At 47.1% G+C, this 13,336-nt stretch overlaps 1 protein-coding gene across 4 annotated transcripts in view; it reads left to right on the forward strand.

The window, feature by feature from the left end:
- Positions 1–13,336, forward strand: part of LOC117903411 (cAMP-specific 3',5'-cyclic phosphodiesterase) — a 108,263-nt gene that overhangs the window by 15,124 nt on the left and 79,803 nt on the right. The gene's annotated exons all lie outside the window — the stretch shown is intronic.

Below are 13,336 nucleotides of genomic sequence, written 5' to 3' on the forward strand. Positions count from 1 at the left end.
ACCGCACAAAAAGGTAAGCGAAAAAGGGAATTATTTAATTAATATTTCATAAAAAGAAAAATGAAACTCTCTGAATGGTGGCGACTCTCTTGCCACGTTGCCCACATCCCACATACCCCTCGCATTTGTTGTACTTCTGTGCACACATTTACATATCGCATATCATTTTGCACTCGATTGCATGCGATTCGATTGGCGGTGAACACAGCAAAGAAGGAGAGCTGGTGGGAGAGGGCCACCCACAGCTTAGCAATATTATGATGAGGCTATGCATAGGCATAAACATTAAATTGATGCACAATTCTTGGGCTTTTTGGGCGTATTTTTTGTGTGCACTTTTCACCTGAATGCTCGGGGGATCCCATCAAATAGAAATATGTAAACGTCCAGGCTTAAGGTCCGGCAGTTGTGCTTCCCATTCATTTGCACTGGCCCCGAACGCAGTTGTGTCCATTCCAAGTCCGAGCTGTTTCTGCATCGTATCGATTTTCATTCATATTTATTAACTTTGTACAGACCCCATAAATATTGATGATGCACACACACACATCCTGGCCATATCCACATACGAATTTGCCGGTTTTAATTTGCCGGCAAATGGCTGCTGATTGCTGTTGGCCCACTTATGAGCACTCCTTGAATGCGTCACTACACCCAGAGGCGGCACGGCACAGCTTCCGCACAGTGTCTGCTTGCACAGCTGCACAGTGACTGCCAAAAGTATGACAAAGAAGCGTTTACTCCTTCTCTCTTCAGGAACATTTAAGGCAGATTTTCTCCCCTTTCCATTTATGGTTTTTCGCTAATATTTATCTATAATCTACTCCGACTCTTGTGGGCTATTTTATTTCGAATTAATCACAAAAACAGAACTGCGAAATGTTTCATAATCGACTGGGCACGGGGGACGGGCTGGCACGGGACGGGACGGGGGCGAGCAGTCGATAAGATAAGATTCAGCATTCAACGCGATAGAGACCGGTCGACTTAATGCCTCGAGTACATGGGTATTTGGGGACAAGAGCTACTCCAGCAGAGCCAACAACTGGCCCCACAGTGGGAACTGCCGCGCGGCATGCAAACGGGCAGCGGCCCCGACTGGCGTGCCACATGGCCAGTGGCCACTGTACGTGCCCATTGACAGGGTTCCACTCACTTGAGTGACTGATTGACGTGCAGGGCAATTAATTGGCGACATGGTGACTGGGAAAGCCATTTGGCATTCTTGCTGCTCATTTCTTTGCGGCAGAAGAAATCTTTACGGGGCCCCGGCACATGTTTTGACGATAAGATTTGGCTCACGCATGCAGCTGGACACACACTTTTGTGCACACACTTCTCGATGACAGTGTGCAACGGGTTTTGCACTTAAAGGATTTGCATACGGCCAGCAGGCAGAACGAACTTTGTTCGCCATTCGAAGTTGATTGGCAAATTGAGGCAAATTTGTTCAAATGTGGCAGAGGGCGCGGCAGGGAGCTGGCTGGCTTCTGGCTGCTTGCTGCCATCTGCGAATAAAAATGAAAATGGTTCTCAAAATGTTTTTGTTTCTGCCACAAGCAGCAGCAGGACATGTCGTCGCCGCTTTGCAACAATTCCACTTAGCATTTAAATGCAAAATTTGTGCAAATGCTGAGACTCTGCTCCTTTTTTTGTTGGCATTTCCTTTCGTTTTCAGAGCTCGGCAAAGATGTTGCAGGAGGCAGCAAAATGGTGTTTTATGGCTGGGTATTTTATGGCATTTCCGTTGGCACTTTGTCGGTTATTAATTGAATTTCCTCGTTGATTAATTCATTACCAAAATGCCTCGTTAAACTCTCTCCAACTCCCAGCTGAGAGTGAACTCAAAAACCGACTCCAGATCATGGAGCATTCTCACTAATTTGATTACTCATTTGCACTCTCATGTCCATGCGGCACGAAGCTGAATGTGATTGAAATGTAATTGACAGCTTCGCCTTTGGTTGTGTGTAAGTAGCTGCCTCCGGCACTGGCACTGCCCCCCTATAAGTCGCAGCTGCTAATGCAAGGCTAGTCATGTGCTTCGATTTATCGACAGCATTTCTATTTGTACTCTTGCCACAAAATATTTACACAACTGACAGCTGCTGCTCCCTCTCTCTCCCTCCGGCATCATGGCTCCGTGTCTGCGTGTCTTGGGGGTGTCTGCTTCATGTGCTACTCGCAGCAAATGAATTATCTAAGCTTATTGTCACATAATCTTTGTCAACATTGAGCACAGATACACTCTCCATGGCCAAGGGCTTACAAAGGAATGCCAAGGGCTTTGGCTTCACAGATGGAACGCTGCTGGACTGTGGCCTGCAGATGCTACCACAAAAAAATTACTTACATAGATGAAAATCCTTCGCTGTGGGCCACACATCAAAATGGTTTAATATTTGCATCTGTGAGAATTTTAACGAAGAAAACCGCTTGGAATGCTCAAACTTAACAATGTTTAAATGATTTTGTATTCATTTTCATTTGTATTCATTTATTATTATTTATTTAGTCTACTTTGAAGAGTATTTCAAATGCCTTTTCCACACACATTTCTGTACACATTTCTGTACACATTTCTGCTGCTCTTTGTGCAACTGTGCGTATGCGTAATATTTCAATTTTCGCCTTGCTGCGGCAAGTTCTTCCCTATCTCTATCTCCATGGCCATTCCACCCGATTATTTCCTTACACCAATACGCAGATAATTCAAACACAGCGACAACGAGACTCGTTTTTGCGGTGAAAAGTGCTCGAAAACCGCAAAATCCGAGCGAAGAAAGTTGCAGCTGCACGTGTACAGCAATTACTTGAAATCAGTTGCAAAGTTAAGTAATTAAATATTAACAAAGCCACAGAGAGAGAGAGGGAGAGCGACCTGAGCAAGCATTGGTAACTGGCTTAATCAATCATTCAACCCTCCGCCAGCCAACATTCACCCCCCAAGACTCTGCCCACTGATTGTCTGTTCTGTTGCTGCTGTTGCTCGGTGTCTGGCCCAGGGCCAGTGCAGAAAATTTGCATAGGAAATCGAAGGACAAAGTCGAAGTTGACAAACTGTCGGCCATCATGTTTGGCCCTGATTTTGGCCCCTGACCATGAGCCGCCGCTCTAATGGTGCACAAATTAATGCTCGTGCAATTTTCCGACAGGCTCTGAAGCTCAAATGGTCACGATTTATTTTTGTATTTGCTTGGACAACTTTCTGCATTGATTTGGCCAGCGTAAGGGGCAAGGAGTGAGGGTCAAAAGGGGGCTGTAGGAGTGGCTAAGACAATGTGCGGTAGCTCTCACGGGGGCGGGGCGGGCCTTGATGGATGGGCTTGTGCCAATTGCCTTTTCGAATGTCAGAAGACAATTACCGCATGGGAAATGCTCAGAGCCACAGCTGGAGTCGAAGTCAGTTGCAGTTTCGCTGGAAATTTGTCAAATAATTTTGGGATAATGAAGTTTGGGGAAGCAGCTGGGCAGCGGCTTGACTGGGGGAATATGCCTCAGCTCCGAGGAGTCCAAGCAATCAAATTTTGTGTTGAATATTTCTGTCAGCTAATTTCCCAACGTACCTTTGACAGTACGTTTCGTGTGTGTATATCGAAGACACATTTTATTATCATCTTTTTACCATTCGAATGAACGAAATAATTGAATTTGATTGTTTGATTGCTTCCAGTTTTCCATTTCTATTCAATGAACATTGTCGTCATCGGCACACACCCCACACACACACACACACACACAGAGAGAGAGAGCGAAAATTTTCGCTTTTCTGCGGCCTAGAGGCTCCTCCTCCTCCTCCTCCACCCACTTGAGCCATCGATTTTCGATTTTCCAGCTGCTGCTGCTGCTGCGGCTGCACTGCCTCGCGGCTTTTCTTTACTGGCTTCTGCCGCTGCTGCCCCTCCTGCGCCTGGCAGGTGTCTGGCACTTCAGTCCCTTATTTGCTGCTCTCTGTGCGTCTGTGACTGTCCGAATTTTTAATTAAAATTTGAATCAGGCAAGCTGCTTGGCTGCACATTTATCCATTGAAGAAGCAATCGCAGCTGTGCATCAGTTTTGGTTGTAATTTCGTAATCATTACGAATATAATTGCCCGTTTTTTGGCAAGGAAAATTGCATTTTGTGTGAGGTAAACTTCAGCTTGAAGGCAGCCTCTTGTTGGATTGTTCAGCACAGAACAGAGGCTCAAACCAGCTCAGCAAACATCACAATGGAAGGGAAGAGCCTGGCCCGCTTGGTGCGGTTTTCGCCCGTTTGCCGTTCTCCGTTTTTGATTTGCAATTTGAAATCAATTTGAGGCCAGGCCCGCACCGCTCCAGCCTGCTGCTTGCTGGCTCCTGCTGCTACAATGAGACGACGGCACATAGGGGCTCATCAAATTTCATTTAGGCTCTGGGCAAAGCCCCCGCCAACCCCCCGCAAACCTTCATCTTACTAGCCCGGATTTGGGATTTCACATTTTGGTTATTTGCGGGCTTCGAGGCTTTTGCTTTTGCTGTTGCTGCTGCTGCTTTTGCTATTGCTTTTGGTTCATTTCTAATTAAAGGGTCGTCTAACTGACACACACACACACACACACACACAGGCGATAGATAGGCGCTCTCATTAGGTGTGTGCACCCCACGAGGGCAGCGAAGGCAGCCCCAAAAAACCAACCGAAAAGCGCCCCAAAAAGCATTCCAGAAACATGTGCATTTGACAGTTGAAATTAATAATCGAAACTGCGGCCACATGTAAGCAAAAGCTGTGGCGGGAGGGGGGTGGAGCGGGGAGGGGGTAGTATACAACCTCATAAACGCCTGCCGCCGCCTGATCCGGCAGATAGAGACAGATATGGGTGGCAGCTACACCCGACTGTGGTTTCACTCTGCGGCCATACAATTTACATTTATGCAGCTCCATAAGCACAACAAAAACGAGAAGGGACGTGTGAGACGCTTCTTACGCGTCACAACTTTTATACCCGGCACTCAGTACTACATCTGCACCTTAGCGGTTATTTGTCAAATTTTACATTTTTTCTTCATCTGTCATCTACATCAACAACACTACTCACGCCAACACGCTCCTTTAGCTCGCCACCCTCCCCTAGAGACACACTTTGCAGAGTCAGGGCAGAGTCGCGGCAGAGGCAGCGGCAGAGACGTGTCATGGGTAGAGGCCATAAACAGCGCGAAGCAGAGTGTGAATGCTGCGGGACGGGGTGGGTTTGGCCACTGAAAATTTCTTCATTGTGGCTATAATAATGATCCAATCGGATCCCAATTTGGTGATCTGATAGATATGGTAATTCCCTACGGAATGGCGTTTTTAGTTTTCTGTTATCTTCAAAATTGTAGATTTGGGAGGTTTTCGCCCTTTTGCGGGGGCGGAAGGGGGCGGGGCTCATTTTTGAAATACACTGGTTTCAGTGTGAGCATACAGCAGTCTGGTGCCAAAATTTGGTGGCTCTAGCTCTTATAGTCTCTGAGAACTAGCCGACAAACAAGACGGACAGACGGACGGACGGACAGACAGACATGGCTCAATCGACTCGGCTATTGATGCTGATCAAGAATATATATACTTTATGGGGTCGGAAACGTTTCCTTCTGTGCGTTACATACAACCGTTATCCGCACAAATACAATATACCCTATTTACTCTTCGAGTACCGGGTATAACTAGACACAGTTCGGGGTTGGAGTGGGGATTGGAGCTATTCCGAGAGCAATTCTTGGCCCTTGAGCCGCCTTAAAATGCAATTTTCGGCCAGGCACAAATGATTTTCTTTGCCATTTGATGTCCTGCTTACACTTGGATGAATGCCACACCCGCGCTTAATCATATTATGTATGGCTGATAATTGATTTATGGATGGAATAATTATGTTTGCGGTTCATTATTGGCATTAAAATATTTTCTCTTCATTAAATGCATATTTGTGGTCAGAGCTCGTATTTCCCCTGAAACATTTGCTCCTTGGCATTCCTGCTTGGTGCTCTCCCAATTCAAATTCATTAACCCAATGCCCAATTAGAGGCAAATGCCTGTAAGCCCAAAGCTGTGAAGCTGCCAGGCCACATGGCAGAACTTTCTTCCCCTCCATTTTGTTGTTGCCTGCCAATTTGGCTCACACATTTATGTGCCAGCCCGGTCAGTCGACATTAAACACACTCGCAACCCATCCATCAGTGGCCATTAAATATCATTGGGTTACATTCATGTACCCAGGTCCAGTCCACAAGAAAAACTCACACAAAATTCAATGAAATCTTTCTGGGGCCATGGCCGGAATCTGTTTTCGCTCCAAAATCAAATTAAATTTTTGTTGCCTTTAAATGAATTTAAAATTAATTTTTTGTTTTGGTTTTTACATGGAAATAATTCTTTGACATTCAATTGAGAACTTTTCGCCTTAAATGTTGCAATTTTCAATTGCCAAAAAGACCCTTTTGCCCTCTGCCCTCTGCACATTTAATATTCTTTTTGTTTTTCGTTGCCAGCTATTTATTTGCTTTTCTTTTGGAGAGATTTTGGCAGCCTAGAACTTTTTTTGCACTCCTTTTTCTCTCTCTCTCTCTGGCTGTAGCTTTTCTTTGCTCCTTCCACCTGTTGTGCATGAATGCGGAATGAGCTTTTGATTAGGTGCCGACATGCACAAGCCCCGCACAGAGCCCAAGGCTGCGGAGTGCAAGAGAATGCAGAGCCACAGACACTCCTAGCAGCTGCCCAGAGCTGCTGTACATACATAAATGTACAACCATATGTACATAAGTCTATGCATGGTGCTTGAGTGGTCCACAAAGTTCGCATAATAATTAATTTGCTTGTGGCTTTTGCTTTCACACCACCATGGGCCCAGCAGCTGCAGCAATTGTCACATTTTTGGGCCAGAACTTAAACACAAAAGAGATAAAACGACGCACAGCTAATCCGACACAGAACGAGGAGAGTTATCGCTGGCTAATGTACATTTTATTATTTTATATTATTATTATTGGGTGCTGCTCCTCCTTCCCCGCTGACACTGCTGATAAGCAGATAAGGGCTGTAAAAAGGCCAACAAACAGCCAGCGACGAGAACAAACAGTCGACTTGTTAACATGACTTTGATTGTGATTTATAGGACACACAGCACACAGCACACCACACACCACACCAAGTACTTATCGCGGCAGAATACACACAAAGCAATACAAAAAGCGACTATCTAAACAAGAAAAGAACTCGAATAATTATCGGCAAATGTCCGAGTGGTCATTGAGCAGCGACAACAGATTTGTGTCTCTGGTTTTCCGCTTCTCAGACGCGCTCTTGCCAGTGTCAGAGCCCCAGAACTTGTCTGCTGCAGATAATTGGCAAGTTTCAGCCACAAACAAGTGGCAAGGGGCACAGCCTGCAACAAAGTCGAGTGCAACTTCTGGGAGTTGAATTGAATTAAGCAAAAGTTGAGCATTATCGAGCAAAGGGGCAGCCACAGACAGACGGACAGACGGACAGACTTGCCATTGGTTGGCAGTGGCAACAGAATTGCAGCCACTGGCACTGCAATTAGGTGCAGCTGCTGCTGCTCCTTGTCAACTCTTTTGTGGCGCCCATAACTGTGTGCAACACTCGCCTGACAGTGCTGGGTGTGCCGCACAGCACACACCTGAGTGCAGGTATCCACAGCAGCAGTGTCCGAGTGTCATCCTACGGGTATTTAAAGAGATTTACCCACTCCGAGCGGCCAAGCTGCAGTTGGACTCTCCAAGACTCCAGGCCAGGCCAGGCCAGGACTCGCTCTGCCATGCGGCTTGCCATAAGATGACTGCTGCACACATTCGGTCAGGCATGAGGCGGGGCTCTGGCTTCACATTAGACTTCCTTCCCTCAGTGCCGAGTGCTGACACCTGAGCTGCCGGTGGGCGGTGTGTCCCCAGCAGTCCTCGAGTTGTTGTAGCAAAAGAAAAAGCAGCAATCTGTGAAGCAATCAGCTTTCCTTCCATCGCTTGTTTCTGCTCGAAATTTGCCTTTATTTAAAGTAACGAATAATTGCTGGCTCTCCCTCTGGGATCATTTCTCGTCGCAGTACAAATTGCCAAATGGGAAATGTTTCCAGTGTTTCCATTTCGCATACGGACGTGCCTGCGCGCCGAAAGCCAATTATGACTAGGCGTTCGAGCTGTTGTCGAGTGGCGAGTGGCGTGTGGAGAGTGGCGAGTGGCGAGTGCCGAGAGTGTTGGCGAGTGAGTGCCGAGTGCGTCCGTGTGGCTGTTGCTGCACTCCCTGACTCCGCCTGGCTCCTTTGCTGGGTGGGGCAAAGCAATTTGTGAACGCTCAATTGCAGGCGAGCGGCGGTAATGGTGCAGGCTGCAACCACACGTCGACAGCAACGGCAAGCGGCAGCTCCAGCTCCAGCTCCAGCTCTGACATTGCTCAGTTCCAGCTTTGGGCGCTGTTTACATGTCAATCGGGAGAGAGAGAGAGAGAGCGAAAGGCAGTGCAATGGCAATTGTCTGGTGGGCCTTTTGCATGTTGCGTTGTGATTGTTGAAGCAGCAGCAGCAGCAGAAAGGGAACCTCAATCAAATTACACTTTTGCGCTTGGTCTAATCGTTTCTATTGCATTTGTTTAAGTGGATTTTCGGGCAAGGTTTTAGGGACTGCCAGGTGAACTTTGTGGGCAAAAACCCTTTCAGGCACTTGCCAAAAGTTTTCTCTGACACTTTCTGCTGCGGGCAAATCCAAAATAAAACTTTGCAGCACTCCCGAGAGACACTTTCCATGAGCAGAAATACATTTGCCAGCTAGGCCCAGAGACAGACATGGCCACTGGCCGTGGCGCAGCCTTCTGTAACTGCATTGGCTGGCACACCTCATCGATCATGAGCTGCAGGCCCCAAGGCTCTGTAATTGCTGCGAATGCAGGAAGCTTTCTTTTCAAATTGGACGCGTGTCAATTTGATTTAATAATGAATGGCACTTCCACGAAGAAAGCCCTGAGGCAGCGAGCGATGGGGGGAAAAACTGTCAGAACTATCACGGAAAAGTGTGTGCGGTTTTCAGTCTCTTCGCTCCGAGTCTCATTAGCAGAGGGAATGAGAGAGAGCGAGAGGCAGGCCCTGTCTCCCCCACTTGTTTACGCTGTGGTTTTATTTTATAATATGTTTTGCCTTCCTCTCGCTTTCCTCTCGCTTTCCTGCCGCTTTCCTTCTGTTTATTTGTGCAATTTTTATGCCTTATTGTCGACATTTTATTGGGATTTTGTTTGCGCCTGCCCCCATTCATCATGTCTCGTCTCCCAGTGCCGCCGCCCCCAGCCCACTCGCAAGTCTTTCATCATTTTTATTCGCCTTTGCTGACGTGGCAAACGATTTTTTGGGTCTATTTTTCTTTGGGGGGTGTCCCGCAGCGTATTCAAAAATTGATCAATTCTTGCAGGGGTGCAAAGCCATAAATTGCCTTTAAAAAGGAAAGTCTCAGCGCTCCCTCCCGCCCCGCATGATTAATTGCCTGCGAGATGTACATATGTGGGTGCGGGAGGGGGCTCGTCTCTATGCTGATTGGAACAGACACCCAGCTGTGTGTGCTTGGCTTTGGCCTTGGCGCATAATGAGCGCTGTCATTAACTTGTTTTATGTCGCCTAATCAAGACGAGTTTTTGTGGCCTCCTTGACCAGCGCAGAAATTGGCAAACAAACTTTTGCCTCGATGCCGTTTTTACGTTCACACTTTGGCCGCCGAGTTGGTTCAAGTTGCTCCTGTCACAAATTGGCTGAGGATAAGCCCAACAGAATGTGTTCCACTCGCGCTGTGCGCAGTACTTCCATTTGCTACAGGAAAAACATTTCATTTTTGGGCCATTCCAGTTGAAGTTTCGTTGTGCCAAATGGATCCCTGACATGAACAATTGTGAAGTTTAAGACACTCGAATATATGCACAAACAGAAGCAATCCACTGCACTCCTCGAGCCAATATTTGGTGATTTAATCACTTGTGCACAAAGATTAAAATGCATTTGGGGATTGATTTTGCTACCAAATGAAATATTTAAACACATTTCAACTCAAAATCAAATATATTTAATACAAAATGAATACTTGATAATTATTTAAAGCTGTTTTTTATTGAAATTAAATGTGCGCTTTGTTTGCAGAGACTTTTTGCATCACTTTAAACATATTTGTGTGTGAAAAACAATTATTTAATTGACATGCGAGCCTTTTCCTTGCATGATTCATTTGCGATTCATTTAATTATGTTTGCATATAAAAAGAAAGAACAAATATCGCTTTTTCCTGTGCAACTTTTCTCATTACAATCAATTAAAGGAATTTGTGAATTTATTTCCATTTTCAAAATCCTTTCAAATGTTGACTTGCTGCAGGGCTCGTCGCTCCCGCTGCCATGTGCCCTTTGTGAATTCCAGTGCAAGGGCTGCCATGTAATACGAGACTGGACTGGTGTCCTGCATGTCCTGTGGCAGACGTGCAGCTGGCCAATTAGGCAGCCTCTTCCTTTGTTCAATAAACTCGCAGACTCCACTACGTGCGGGACATACTCGCACTTCATTTGGGTTTAGCCCTGCAGATGTATTTGCAGCATTTTCCTCCCACATATTCCTGTGGAATGATCAATTGAATGCGTTGCGCTCTCCGTCCGTGCTGCCACTCGACCAGTGCCGGGCTGCCGGTCGCCCCGCTGCGGCATTGTCTGGAGGCGCTGCCCTCTTGGGCCGCTTGCTTTCACTTGTATAATCTCCTCTGGCGCTCCTTTCCCGGCCACTTCAAGTGTCCACTTCCCATGCGGAGCTAAGCTCTTTGAATGTCATCCTGGAGCCTGGCACTTCTCCGGCTGGCTGTTGCCCCATTAGCTGGCCGGGGACCATTAACGTTGATGCGCTCAATGCCCAGGCCCGGCACACAGACAATCCTTTTGGCTTCCATATCGAGTTTTTGCCTATTATCCCTATCAAACACGACTCGCTCGGCACTCGACACTCGACACTCGACCCTATGCCACTTCTGCTTCTGGGTGGAGTGTTTGTTGTTGCCTGCCAGCTGCTCAGCATTTGACAGCACATCGATGCTGAGCCTGCAAAACATTTCCTCTAATCCTGAACCTAAGCCTGGCAAAACAGATCTCAAATATTGCCCCAGCTTTGGGCAAAGATCCATCGCAAAGTTGAGCTCTTCTTTCTCTTTTTGGTGTTTGTTTACTGTAAATAAAACACATTCCTGAAGGTTTTTCGCAGCCTCAAGGCAGCCTCCATTCCATTCCAATACCTGCAGCTGCATTCCATGAATCCCTGCCACCGAATGGCGCCACTCTGCACTCCCATTTGCCGTGCTGGTCCTTGGGGACCTTCGGCTCTTTGTCCACGACTGTCAGCTAATCAAATTGTGCACGCTTCGCCGCGGGTCGGCAGAGCCGGAAAGTGGAAAGTGGAAAGTGCCAGCCAGCTAAACTTGTTGACAAGAACTCTTTGGTGGAATGAAAGTGGCCCGCCATGCAGCGGGAAATGCATGCACCATGGCCTGCAGGACACACCTCTGCTCTGTGACAGCGTTCAAAATTAGAAAATAAAACGAAAACCAAACTGGCAAAAACTCTTTGGACAGCGGGCAAAGAAATCGAATCAGTGTGCATCCAGTTCGGGGCGGGGCACTGCCCTCTGCATTGCTGCGACTTTTGTCGCTGGATTAAACAATTTTGAGGGCAGCCAAACAGGCAGCTCAAGGCCCCACCTGTTGATGAATTCAGCAGCAAGTAAATGCATTTGCTGTGCGACATTTTGCACTTGTTTCCGCCTCAAAATCAATGAAGGAAAGATACCAACGAAAAAGTCAAGCAAAGGCCCAAAAAAAGAGGCAGGCAAGCAAACAGAAAATACAAACACAGCCTCCAGCAAATGGGAATGTAAAGATGGCTCATAAATTGGCATGAATAATGTTACAAAGCAGCACAGCAGATTTTGCTCATGGCAAAACAATGAGCGGAGAGGAGCGGAAAGACGAGCCCGAGCCCGAACAAATACAGGAGTCAGCCCGAAGGAGTATCAGCAGCAGCCCAAGCTCAGGCCTCAACCCTGTAACAATGTCAAACATGAACACACACAAACTACGAGGAATTATGTTAAGTAAAGCCCAAAAGCAGCAGCAGCCCCAGCCAGCCAGCCTGCCAGCCACCTTCCATGACAAACACAAATGGGCTGAGCGGAAGTGGCAGCAACAAAAGGAATTCCAATTCGAAAAAGAGAGAGAAAAGGAAAGGAAGCTCCTTTTGTGGCACGCTTTTCACATTTTCTATTTGCTCTGCAAATTAGCAGCCGCATTTGGCTTTTGTTTTTTCATTTGTTGAACACTTTGGCAGCACTTTATTTATTTTTTAAATACATTTCCATTGGAAAACTCTTTCGTCTTGCGTAATTGTTCGCTCGTCTTTGGCCACTGAGATTGTGCCTGAGTGTGCCATAAAATGTGACCTTAAGCCTGGCAAAATGTCCTTTATGATATCATCGTAAGCTGGCACGCTCCTCTCGCCCCACTTCAGCATCATAACTTTTTTAATGGCCATCGTTTTTGGGTTCCGTTTCCGTAGGAAACCCAGGAAACCTTAACCCTGCGCTGCCAAATCACTTATCCCACAGCTAATAGCTGCTCCTTCTCCTCCTCTCCCTCTCTCTCTGGGAGTTCTGCTATTGACCCGTGTGCCTGCCTGCCTGCCTGCCTGTGTGTGTATTTAATTTGCCTTCTAATTTGTATGAAAATGATGTTTGCACAGGGTAACCCAGGGAGCGGGAGAGGGAGAGGGAGGAGAAACGTGTCGTGTGTAGCTCTCACGCAAAACGACTTCCTGGCAACCCTTCCCTTCCCTTCCCTTCCCTTAGCAAAGCTCCAAACAGCTTCCGTTTCCGCTTTCGGGCTTCCTCCAATATTTTGCACCTTCTTTTCTTGTTGTTTTTTCGTGGGTTAAGGTCGGGGAGTGCGGCGGGGCTTGGGTGTTTCAGTGTAAGTGTTGCCAGTTCGCTGAGCACTTGAGTAGCGACAACAAACGAGCGACTAATGCGCTAGTTACTCTTGTCTGGCAGTGGGAGAGGGCGAGGGAGAGGGAGAGCGGCTCAGGGGGTGGGTTGAGCACCAGGGCAGAGCGGGTGTAAATGTAGCAGAAAACACTTCATAATTTAATTAGTGCTGGCAGCCCAGCCTCGTTCCCATTAGCCAGCGCAGAGAGCGAAGCTGAGAAAGAGAGAGAGAGAGAGAGAGCGAAAGAGAGGAGGGAAAGGAAGAGCCTAAAGCAGAGGAAAGAACAAGCCAAACAGCAAGGCAAAAGCAGAAGCAGAAGAAAAAGCAAAAGCAGCAGCAGAAGCCTC

This window comes from Drosophila subobscura, chromosome A (genome assembly GCF_008121235.1).
Source record: "Drosophila subobscura isolate 14011-0131.10 chromosome A, UCBerk_Dsub_1.0, whole genome shotgun sequence".
Classification (NCBI taxonomy): domain Eukaryota; kingdom Metazoa; phylum Arthropoda; class Insecta; order Diptera; family Drosophilidae; genus Drosophila; species Drosophila subobscura.